The sequence below is a fragment of the Malaya genurostris genome, chromosome 1, assembly GCF_030247185.1.
Source record: "Malaya genurostris strain Urasoe2022 chromosome 1, Malgen_1.1, whole genome shotgun sequence".
Classification (NCBI taxonomy): domain Eukaryota; kingdom Metazoa; phylum Arthropoda; class Insecta; order Diptera; family Culicidae; genus Malaya; species Malaya genurostris.
In genome coordinates this window covers 80734767-80747980 of record NC_080570.1, presented here as the reverse complement: position 1 = coordinate 80747980, position 13214 = coordinate 80734767, and the positions used below count along the sequence as shown (strand labels likewise).

The following is a 13214-nucleotide window of genomic DNA, read 5'->3' as shown; positions in this document are numbered from 1 at the left end:
ATTTCTCATTATCAATCGAGTTCATCTAATATAAATTAGAAATTAATCTTAAGCACTCAAAATTTATCCAGAGGTAGTTATCAATTTCTCATGGGGAAACGACTCAACATGGAATTCCGAGCTTGCATGACACAAGATCAGAGCATACCAATTAAGGGCTGCGGCCAGTGTGTTTTAGGGCGTTTTAAAGGGCTATTTTCACGTTTCAAATCTGATTTTTTCAGAAACGGTGACGAATATAAAAAAAAACCCAACAGACAATCTCTTAGAAATTTAGTTTAGATTATTCTGTGAAAATTTCAGAATGATTGTTTGACTTTAGCATAAAAACATACATGTTGTCGCGATAAAAATTAAGTGAATGTTATTTTTGTAATGGTAAGTACGTTTCTATGGCGGCACCATTTTTTTCTGCTCTTGTGTGCTGGTAACGTAACGAAACATCAGAGAGAAATAAAATCGGCTCATCAAGGCTGCCAAACAAGCGGTAGCTTTATTGGATTTTATATGATGTAGTCAAACTTGTAACCGAAAATATCAAAACTTTCTTGGCCACCCGGCCACATCGAGAGTCATTTTACACATTTACGAGAGAGCATGAAGAGAAATGTAATACGCACAGCGAGTGACACGGTTTTACGCTAACAACTGGCATCAGCCCTTAAAGCTTCAAATCATTTTATGGCACGTTTTTGTCTTGCTGTCTAGCAACAACCTACCTCTGGCATGCTAGGAATAGGACTGAAACGTTAGCTTTAATTTCGCTTCTATTTATAGATTCGCGTGCTTTCGACAGCTTCGCTTTTGCATCGATTGACCAATCAGAGCGATGCTCTCTCTTTGATACATCGCTTATTCCTTCAAAACCGTCGACTATGGCAGGGTAATCCGGTATGCTGGAGATTTTTTGCAGACAAAATAGGACACTGCTAGCTATTAATCAACATTTCAATGATATACAATTCAAAATACATGGCTATGAACATTCAAATCAATACGTAGGAATATTTCCTATCAAATGATGAAATAATATGAATAATTGATACAAAACAGACTGAGTTGTAAGTGTTCAAAACCTGACCACATTTCTACGTGTAGTTTTTCTTGAGTTTCTGATTTGCACCCCTAATAAAGATGTGTTCAGTAGACGGCTTTCCTTGTTCTTGGATTTTGTATGAACGACCGAAGATTGTAGCCGTAGACTCAAAATCCCAGCCACTTTTCTCGAACCAACTTCGATTGTACCGGCTCCCAGATTCCGGTATCGGAAGTACCTCTTTTCGTTTCCTCAGAGATGGCCTAACCGACCTGAGTACTGTTTCACTCTTTAGGTTATACTAGTTTTTTTTTCAAGAGGGGGGGGGGGGTGGCGTTCAAGAGATTGAGGTGGTTCAATTTGAAAGAAAAGTCAAGTTATTTTCATTTTTATATAACAAGTACTCTATAGTTCATGGAACGTAATCACCCTTATTCTGAATAACGACGTTTTGATCTTTCGATCGAATGTGGTTCGATTCAAAATAAACCTCGATTATTTCCCGTTCGGCATCTATTTGAAGGCCAGGTAATTCACTACTAACAAACGAACTGCAACATGATTGTAGTTGGTAAATTCTGCGATTGCAATGAAACTAGAGAACAGTAAATCTGAGGCATGAGCCAATAAATTGCAAATGGATAAATAGTGCACTGTAAGTAATTTCGTTTACTTTCAAACAAGTTTTAATGTATTGCAAATATTGTTCCTCGGCTATAAGATTGTGTGATGATAGATTAGAGTTTTTTTTCATAACTATTTATTGTAATATGAGTTAAAATTAAATTAGTAAGATTTAAATTGGGCGTTCAGCCACAAGTGGTGACTTTTCAGCCCTATAGCGATAGATTAGATAATTTAGTGGTTGGTGCAAAGCAATTTAAAAAATAAGTATCGATATGATTTCACATTAGCTGGAAGTAACCTTCTATTTTGAAGGGTTTTGAAAATCAATTTAACATTTTGGTGATAAATACATACACAAACAGTATGTGTGCCACTCGTTCTGGTCAGATTTCAATGCTTAGGGCGAATACTTGCAAACTTTGAAAACCTTATTTTAATTTCGGGATTCTCATTTTCGGAAAACTGCACATGCCTCTTGTAAGTTTCACAATACTAATCTTTGTTGTACAAGAACCTTACCATTTTTTTAAATAACATAGTCCTGTTTCCCTGGACAGGAACAACTTATTTCGTCACTGGTATAGAAATCATGTAGCAGTGTTAAAGTTTGTGCTGGTAAAGACGCCTTGTTTAATTTTCTTCCTGTGTTTTGGCCCGCTATATTAGCTAACATCGAATTCCTCCATTATTCGATATGCTGACCAGCTTCTTAGTAAGGTCGAGAGTACGATACTTCTCATTATTTTTTTGGCATTAAAAATGCCTTACTCTTCACTATACGGGGCCGGGTGTCAATTAAAAGTTTCAAAAATAGCCGCGTAACCTTTTTGTGTCATAATTTTGAACGTTTATAACTCAGTCATTTGTTGATGGATTAACATAATTTAACAACCAATCGATTCGAAAACTATTTAAACATATATGACAACGTTGTTGCATAATATTGATAAAAATGGTTAGAATCGACCTATGTTTTCATCCACCAATCCCAGTTGTACAAAATGACGTCAACTTCTTGTTCGGCATAGGAGGCTTTGCGTCATGCATGAAAAACACCGCATCGTTATGCGTAGTATAAAGAGAAATCTATAAATATATGCTGCACAATATTTCTTTGCCTAGTTGATGTTTGACTGTGAATGAAACAAGTAGCTCGTCCAGTGAGCTGATGACTGGATTGTATACGCATTCACTTGCTGGATTGTCGCTTTTGCATTATGTGTTGGTGAAATTTCCTGTGTTCTGCGCAACACCGTTTTCGCTTGAGTATCTTATATATCATCTAGCTATTGAAGAACGGAATTAGCGTGGTTACCGATTCTTTTGAAATATTCCATGTATTTAGCAAATTTTTGGTCGATTTTGCCATTAAAAATGCCTTACACTTCGCTTCCCGAGGCTGGGTTTCAATTTAAAACATGCAAAACTAATCGCGTAACATTTTTCTGTCATAATTTTGAACGCTTATAACTCAGTCATTTGTTGATGGATTTATATAATTCAACAACCAATCGATTCGGAAGTATTTAACTTAAACTTATGAGATAACGTCATTTGAATATTTCAATTACATACCATTGAAACATTGGTTTGAATTGAGTATTTCATTTTGGTTCTCTGGTAACTATCAGGCCAATTTAGAATTATCGGCAATAGATTTTTTCTGATCTAATTTGCAGCGCTTGTTCCTCGATAATTTGTTAATGGATTTTTCTAATTTAAATGATCCCAAAGCTTCAATATTGTAAGCTTAAAAATGTTTTAATTTGTCAACGGATTGGTTTGCATACTTAAATCTTCATTCCCATACGAACAAAACGTGACAATGTGACTGAACAAGTTGCTGTCCCACCAGGAATTAAACGCTTCAAAAGATTCAAAAAATTAATTCTGAAACTTATCTAAAAGCGGCCTCCTCGGTTTAGTAGTATAAATGAGTTCCACAGGCTCACGTATACAGTACAATTAGATGCAATATCATATAGTATCAAAGATAAACTCAAGGTAAGTTTACCTGCGATTTTACATGTATCGTTTAAATAGAATTTGGTTAACCGCCAGTTTCAGTTTAATTATTATTTGCTTCAAAACAATAAGCGTCTGATGACTACAAGCGTTGTAACTATGACAATGTTCATTCATGTGTTAATAACATCAAGTTACAATATGAATAAAATTTCGGGATTTTGTTGCGTATCCATTCCGTATATTCCTAAAATTCCAAAGCGAAAATCAATGTAAATAACTGAATATTTTATGCGGACTGTTTCACATGTTTTCTTCCTCGTATTGTTGCCATATTATTTACCGACACTTTCCGAAGACTATCGTCGATTTTGAAGAAGGATTAATAAAATTACACTATTACTGAGTTTACTGGTACAACATTTTTCGTTAAAATAAATAAAATATTCTCTTGGATCGATTAACTGTTCATAAAATTAATAAGTTTGTACGTTACTCGAAAATTATTATCGTAAAATAAAATAGTTTCATTTGTTCAGGTTTAAATCTTTAGGTTGTTTGTATCTAAAATTGAGCTTTTAAGTAACTTTGAATTCATCATAATTGACTTCTAGTTAAAGGACGTTATTCAAAAACTTAACAATTTAAAAATTTGTGGAAAAGGATCAAAATTGAATCAATTATCAAGAAAGAATCTAATTGTCAATTTTATCATTCGCTAACAATCTATGCGCTTAAACTAGAGCAAGTTTGTAATTAGTCAATTGAATAAGTTTTTAGTTTAGTGTATCATCATCATTATCATCTTTATTTTTGTATTTATTATGAAGATACTAGAAACGTTCCATTTTTAATGTTATTGTGCTCGGTCGTGTCTTGAATACAACCCTCTAATTTTTTTTTAGGAGCAAGCCCGCTGGAGCTGAGATTTTTATTCTCCTTCTCCAGGAGGCATAAAACCTCATCTTTTGTATCAACAGATAACATTTGTCCAAATGATACATTCCGAAATCTTAGATTACCCTTATTTAAACTACAAAGCTAACTAACAACTATTGATATCGTCTAATTATCTTAATAAAACTAGCGGGAAAAGATTCGAAGAAAACGGGTTTTAATGGAGTTACGAGATAAATTGAAATCAAATTCATCAGAGCAAGTATTGAATATGCGAAACATACTCGAAAACGGTTCATTAAAGCCATAGTTAATTCTTGCACGAGGAATTCTGAGAAAGGGATTAAACCGCAAATTACGCTGATGAATGTCAAAACTTAGCTGTTGTAGGAGATCTGAACAATCAATTCGAGATTGGAAGAGGTCCGCGACGAAAACAGCTTTCAGTGTATCACGGCGGACAGTTAGCAAATCGAGGGATTAAACCGCAAATTACGCTGATGAATGTCAAAACTTAGCTGTTGTAGGAGATCTGAACAATCAATTCGAGATTGGATGAGGTCCGCGACGAAAACAGCTTTCAGTGTATCACGGCGGACAGTTAGCAAATCGAGGTGTACGATTTTCGTAGCCTGGAAGAATCACAATGGATCTCTCCAGGGCAGGCGACGCAAAGCAAAACGAATTAACTTGCGCTGGACAGCTTCAATGCGCAGCTTATCAGTTTGGTAATATGGTGCCCAAACAACAACAGCATACCCCAGTGTAGAGCGAACTAGAGCGCAATATAACGATTTCAAGCAGTATATGTTATTGAAATTTTTTGAGATGCGAAAGATGAAACCTAGCATCTTTATTACCTCTATGTGATCTTTGAAACTAAGTTCTGAATCCAATAACTCTCCTAGATCCTTAATTGATGTCTCCCGTTTTAGTACAGCTTGCGAAATAGTGTAATCATACATGGTCGTGGTTCGTTTACGAGAGAAGGAGATAACGGAGCATTTAGAGGCATTCATAACTATTCTGTTGACGTTGCACCAGTTAGAAAATACATCCAACTGTGACTGCAAGAAATTTGAGTCTTTCAGATCTTTGATGAGATAAAACAGCTTAAAATTGTCGACGAATGATAGCTTCATACATTGCAATGCGAAATTCAGATCATTTAGATATAACAGAAATATGAATGGTTCTAGATTGCTTCCCTGAGGAACGTCAGAGCTCACGATGAATGATGGAGTAACGCAGTCGCCAATTTTCACGGTTGTACTACGATCAGTCAGATATGATTCAATCCAATCCATCATTCCATATGTCAAACCTTTAGTTTGAGATAGATCTACAATCTCTGTTCAATACACTGACTCAAAGGATGAGATGGCAATCGGAGCATTTGTTTAGTTTTTGCGTAACAAAAGCTTTGGACATATCCACAATAATTCTTGATGATATTTCTTCTTCGGGACGAAGTTAATGTGTTGGATATGAATTTGTCGTAAATCGTAATGGAAAGAAACATTTACGTTTGGCAACTCTGCTGTCCGAAAACATAAATTTAAAAAAAAAATTTCAGGCGAGGCGAAGTTCGACGGGTCAGCTAGTAATGAGATTAATAAAAAGTAAACGGTGTGGTCTTACTTTCCATTACAACGCTATTAAATTTTATATGTGTACAAAAAGTACATAAGTCTATATATAAGTTAACAGCAAGCGTTTCCCAAGAACGTCACCAGTAGCAGACGATCGAGATTCCCACAGAACGAATACCGCAGCATCAACAATCGCCGCCCCAGCGTAAGTCACGTACAAGGTAAACAAATCTTGTATCGCGTTACCGGCGCTAGGGAATAGCAAATCGACAGGGTTCTCACGATCGGCAGCTAGCTAGGTTAGGCTTAGAGTAAAGTTAGAACGAAAATAAAGTTTAGTTTTAGTTTAACCTCAGTAGTGAAGAGTTCTCTCTCTTTTTAAAAACCCCTTTACGAGGGTAGATATTTTAAATGGCGCAGTCGTTCGGATTGTAGTGCGGTTTTTCTATATGATTTCTTTCGGCATGAAGAGCCATCTCCAAATGTACATCGGTGATTAGTGAAGATGCACCGGACCCACCTAGTTATCAGCGAATTAGGGAAGCTGCACCGGACCCACCTAGTTATCAGCGAATTAGGGAAGCTGCACCGGACCCACCTAGTTATCAGCGAGAGAATATCGCAACCTAAGTAATCGTAAGTAATTTTAATCTTTTTAATTAACCACTATTGCATAAGTTTAACGCTATTTATCATTTCTTACCTATTGCTTAAAAGTGAATAAAAGTACATTATAGTGAAGTGAAATTAATTTTAGCAAAGTTAAACAAATCAGTGAGTGGAAAATGGAACAGCACATCGCTGCTCTCAATCAGCAGATCGCCTCACAGGAGGACGAAATCCAGCAACTAAGAATTGAGCTTTTAGGTGCGTCAGAAGCTGCCCAAGCGGCTCAAGTAGCAACTGCTGAGGCTAGAGCAAATATGCTATCCGAGTTGCAGGGGATCCCGAGAGTATTCTAAAATCTCTCCAGACTCCCCAGATCATTAGAGACCTTCCCAGTTTTGATGGAAATCCTATAAAATTACATTCTTTTATTAGCGCCATTGGGAGTTTAATGCCAACTATCAATAGAGCTGTTGGAACAGATTGTCACCAAGGGAGAAGCGGACAATATTCTCGAATTGTACAGTACAAATTTTAATTGGACCGACATAATAAAAAAATTTAATTACTCATTATAGCGACCGACGGGACACGTGACCTCTTCGCTATTCACCAAGTGAGCACTGTAGAAGAATTCTACAGCAAAATCTCTCATGTGGTGTCTCTGTTAGTGAATTTGCTAAACATCATCATTACCAAAGTGCCCCTCAACCCTCGCAGAAGGGAAATGGAAGCTCCTCTCCTCCTAGAAAAAGAGTGACAACGAGATCCACTTCAAAAAATGCATTATTTAAAAAATCGGCTAATTCGGCCACGTAAAGCTTGTACGCAAATAGGTCTGAATAAAAATACCTTTTAAATAAAAAAAAATCATCATTACCAGCCAAGAACTATCCAACAAGTGTTCATTAATTAATGCGCCCGTCTTGCTAGTAAAAACTTGTCGACACCACCCTCCACTTATAATCAATATTTGTGAGAGTGATCCAGTTGTCTTTGAAGCAGTTGCCGAGGAAAATTATTACGATTTCAAGAAGGGTGATTACGCCGCTATGAATGATTTTTTTCTGAGCCTGAATTGGAACTATTTACTTTCTGATAATGCTGCTCGATTATGGACGAATATTGTGTCATATGCTATTGACCAATTTATACCTAAAAATATATATCGTAAATCTGTTCACCCTCCTTGGTCGAATCCCACTTTGAAACGTTACAAAACTGCCAAACGATCAGCACTGAAAAAAATTCGCTAAACGACCTTCATTACTTCTTAGATCACATTATGTTCATCTCAATAATCGCTACAAACGCCTGAACAAATCGCTTTGTTGCGCGTTTCAACGTCGCATCCAAAAGAATCTTAAACTCAACCCTAAGCACTTTTGGAACTACGTGAACGTACAGAGGAAAGAATCTGGATTACCGACCTCAATGAGACTCGACGGCATTGAAGCATCTACCACGCTTGGAATTTGCGATTTGTTTCGCAAACATTTTAGTAGTGTTTTCTCTGAAGAACATCTAACTGATCAAGGAATATCTCTTGCGGCGAATAATGTCCCTCTTCGTTCTCCAATTGGATGTCATCCTATTATCTCAACTGCTACTGTGAGCTCATCATGTGCCAGGTTGAAACGGTCATCTAGTGCTGGATCCGATGGAATCCCATCTGTGGTAATAAAAAACTGCCCTGACAGCCTATTAGTTCAACTATCTATTATATTCAACTGCTCCTTACGTTCAGGAACTTTTCCTGAAACATGGAAGAAATCCTATGTGTTTCCTGTTTATAAAAAAGGAAACAAGTGTACAGTATCCAACTACCGCGGAATAGCACAAAGCTGCTATTATCTAAGTTGTTTGAAATTATAGCTCTGGATTTTATAACACATAATTGCTCTAACTACATATCTGAGACTCAACATGGTTTCATGCCCAATCGTTCGACGGCTACAATTCTAGTATCCTATACTTCCTTTATCATACGTTCGTTGCAATCACGACTACAGGTAGATTCTATCTACACCGATTTCTCCGCTGCGTTCGACAAGATCAATCATCAAGTAACAATCTCAAAGCTAAATAGACTAGGATTTAACGGGTCATTTCTGAATTGGCTTCACTCATATCTTACTGGTCGCGAAATGATAGTGAAAATAGGAGACTGTACAACCTTACCATTCGCCGTTACCTCTGGAGTTCCTCAAGGAAGTCACCTTGGACCGTTTATATTTTTACTTTATCTCAACGAACGAAATTTTTCGATCAAGTGCATGAAACTATCGTTCGCCGAGTACTTCAAATTATTTCATGTCATCAAATCCACAGCTGACGCAGAGTTCCTACAAGAGCAGTTGAATAATTTGACTAACTGGTGTAATATCAACAGAAAGGTTTTGAACGCCTCCAAATGCTCCGTCATCTCTTTTAGTCGCAAACAGTCTATTGTCAGTTTCGACTATAATATTTCACAAATTGTTCTGGAACGTACATCGTCTGTGAAGGACCTTGGTGTCCTCCTGGACTCTAAGTTAAATTTCAAGGAACACTTCGAGTTTACTATCTCCAAAGCCTCCAAGCTGCTAGGATTCATTTTCCGCGTTACTAAAGAATTCGATGATGTACATTGCTTGAAAGCATTATATTGTGCCTTAGTTCGCTCTACGCTCGAATACGCGTCGGTTGTCTGGTCACCGTACTACTAAAACGATATCCAACGCATGGAAGCAATTCAACGGAAATTTGTTCGATTTGCTCTGCGTCGGCTTCCTTGGAGAAACCCTTGGACCCTCCCAAGTTACCATGTCAGATGCAAACTGATTGACCTCGATTTGTTATCTGTCCATCGCGACGTCAGGAAGGCTACGTTTGTGGCTGATCTCCTCCAATCAAGAATAGACTGCTCCGAGCTCCTACAGCTTTTACAAATAGATGTCCATCGCCGTAATCTTAGAAACTATTCTTTTCTTAGGACCCCTTATACTAGAACTAATTATGGGTATAATGAGCCTTTTGCCAGCATGTGCCGAATATTCAACAACTGTTCCAATTCATTCAATTTTAATCTATCACGAAACGTTATCAAGAAATTGTTCCTAGGGTTTAATTAGTTTTAGTTAGTTTAGAAATGCTTTGTTTAAGCGAAATATATCATTTGGATGATTGTAATCTGTTGATGCTAATGATGAGGAGGTTTTATTCCTGTTGGAGAGCAGAGATGGCATTTCACCAGAGTGATACACGCTGGAGTCAGATTCTTGTCCACACCGAGGATACAAAAAACGAAGCACCGCACAAAGAGGAAAGCGCACTTCTTCTCAGTGTCGAATAGACAGCATTTGTGTGTTTGCTTGTGGTTAAAGCAGCTGGCGCGAGTGAAACACATTCTCTTCGCATGAATCGCTGACACGCGCTCTCGTGTAAATACACCCAAGTGACCACTGGCGCGTGATGGTGAGCGAACACTTCTGTGAACTTCAATTAATAGAGAGTAGATCTGGCCTTGCTATGAAAAATTTGCAATGAAAACCGAAAATTTTACGATAAATTGTTTTATTTTGCTGATTTTGTGTGTCCACGCTTCTTCTACGCAAACCACATAGCAGAGTGCTCACCGGCGTGTACACCTCTGTGAAAGTATCTGCATCCACCTCAGAGAATTTATTAGCTAATGCTCTAGCAATTAGCTAATTAGCTAAACAAACGCACTCATGATGCGTGCACACTTTAAACAACAATGGTGTATATATGTGAAAGAGAAGAGCTCTCGCTGAAGTAGTCAGTGCGAGGGGAGAAATTTTGCTTGCTCCTCGTCACACAGAGGAGATAGGCATCTCTGTTGGAGAGCAAGTTTGACAGAAACTAACTCCACCGGGCTTTTCCCTGCTCCTAATAAACAAATAAACAAATCAGTGAAGCGCACACAGCTGTGAAAGCAGCGAAAAACAATTTTTATCAGCAGCTAGGACTAAAAGTATTTTTGGGAGGATTGAAGGATCCGTTAGGATAAATAATCCGGGCTCATGCCCCAACAAATTTAAAGGATGCCCTTCTATTATGCATGTCCCGGGTTGGCGGTTCAATGCATAGGACGCTGGTCTTACAAGCCAGCTGTCGTATGTTCGAGCCTCGACCTGGAAGGATTCTTAGTGTCAGTAGGATCCATTGTACTAGCCATGCAATGATTCTGTACGCTAAGAATCGGCTGCGAAGTCTGTTGAAACAGAAAGGCCAAATTCCACGGAAGGAATGTAATGCCAAGACTTTGCTTTTCTATTATGCATCGAAGAAAGCAGTTATTCTCACACGTGAAATAAACCATTTGGCACACCTCCACCAATTCCACAAAAACCAAAATCATCTCCACAATGGCCCAATGAACCGTTTAACAATAGACCACAATTTCTACCGTTTTCACAAAAACCCATTTAATTTCCACCACAACGACCAATTCAATTCACACAACAAAGACCTTTTCCCTTCCAACAACCACGATACCAATTCCCGCAACAACGACCATTTCCCTTTTCACCGCAAGGACAATTTCAAAATCCGTAACAGCGACCATTTCCGTTTCCTCAAAGAGTGATTCGAAACCCACAACCAAAGCCAACTCTAGTTGAAGTGGATAACTCCATTAGAAGTAGGCAGATAAATTATATGAACCGTCCACATTTTCAAATAGAGGAATTTCCAACAAATTGTAATGATTCCTATTCCTATGATTCCAATGAATATTATTATTACGATAATTATAATCAACAATATCAAACTGTGTATGAAAACACTAACAAACCTCCAACAGTCGAAGCAAAACCCCAAAATTTAGAATTCAATCAAGAAACCAATAGCAAGGAAGCCGAAATTGATGATCTAAATTTTCATCAAATGTTGGCAGACTTTCATCCGACGTAAATAATTTCATCCCCTACATCAAAATAAACACTTCCAAAGGCTTACTAAAATTTCTCATAGACACAGGTGCCAACAAAAATTACATTAGTACCAAGCACGTAAATCTTGAAAAAATGACGTAAATGAAAAAAATGGTTGTCATCAAATAAATCGATTCGTTGAATTTAACCCCTTTATTCAGATTCCTGGCACACACAAATTGAAATTTTATATCTTGGAGGCGTTACAATTGCTGAAAGTCATTATTCTTACTGCTAGTAACGAACTTCAATTTGCTTCTAGAAAAATTCAAATGCAGCGAAAACATCCCCATTCTCAACGAGTACAATTAATCTCTAACGAGACGAAATTCGTAAGCTTTTCTGTTAATATCGATTACGGCGATTTCCTAGTATCAGAAGATACTTTCATTTGCAACTCAGGCTTGTATAGCGCAGTGAATAGTCGAGCTTGTTTAGCCATAACTAATAGTTCGAACGAGTTATCGCGAATCGATATTAGTCAACCCATGGAATTTGAATTAAATATTTTTTTTAAATTTTTCTTCTAAATCGCTGTTTTCTTCATTCGACTTCGCGAAATCGACTCTCTCACTGAAAACTTTGAGCACTCGAAAAAAAACAAATACAAGTAGTACACCGGACGGCGTAGCCCGGAAGGATGGAAGATACAAAAAACTTCGTTTGACATACACAATTAGAGTGCAGCATTCGAAACTCACTTCACTGTTCCACGTAAAAACATTATTACGCACAATCGCTTAAAATGCGCACGAATTCTGAATAAATACACTTTCCACTAAGAGTTTACGGAAACTTGAATATGGATATATCAAAGCAAATGCGGAAGTTTCAACAAGACTATCCTTTTTAGCTTTTTAATGGATTGTTTTGCTTTGACACTTGTCATGAGTTTTCGGCTAATAAACTTGTTAGTAAAACCAATATCATTTTTGTTTTTTTTTTGTGCTGTCTTTCAGCAATGATGGTGATAGATGAACAAAGCCAAATTTTCTGATTTTAATTCCAAAATTAGTTGTCAATGAGAATTTCGCTTTGGATTGAAATATTGCTGGTTTGTGTTCAGGATATTCGCAAACTAAACACATTCTCCTAAAATAAGAGTTTTTTTTTCAGCAAAGTAAATTCTGAATTTCAACTAGTTTAATAGTAATTCTGGAATTTTGTTGTTTTAATCAACTAATTCAAAAACAGTAATACGAATTAGGCGCAGAGCTAATTTCGGTCGTTCCGTATAAATACGCAGTTGGTAACCCAAAAATGCAATGTTGCTTCCTGCAATAAAACCGTCGCCTGAGCAAAAGAAAGACAAACAATCATCAAGAGTTTCTCTCTTTAATAATCATTGAAACCAAACATTTTAGAAAACTATAATTTTGAATTATTTGTGGTTAATTCATGCTGCTGAAAATTTTATCATAAATTACTGATCATATTCCTATAGCATAGACAAAAACTATGATGTTAGGTTAAGTATACGACCATATATTGACGATTAACTTCTACACATTCTTGTGCAGGTTAAATATGGAAAAGACGCTCCATAGTAAAGTA

General features: G+C 37.1%; 1 protein-coding gene across 2 annotated transcripts in view; it reads left to right on the top strand.

The window, feature by feature from the left end:
* Positions 1-13214, top strand: part of LOC131440613 (synapsin) — a 139701-nt gene that overhangs the window by 56213 nt on the left and 70274 nt on the right. The window lies entirely within an intron of this gene.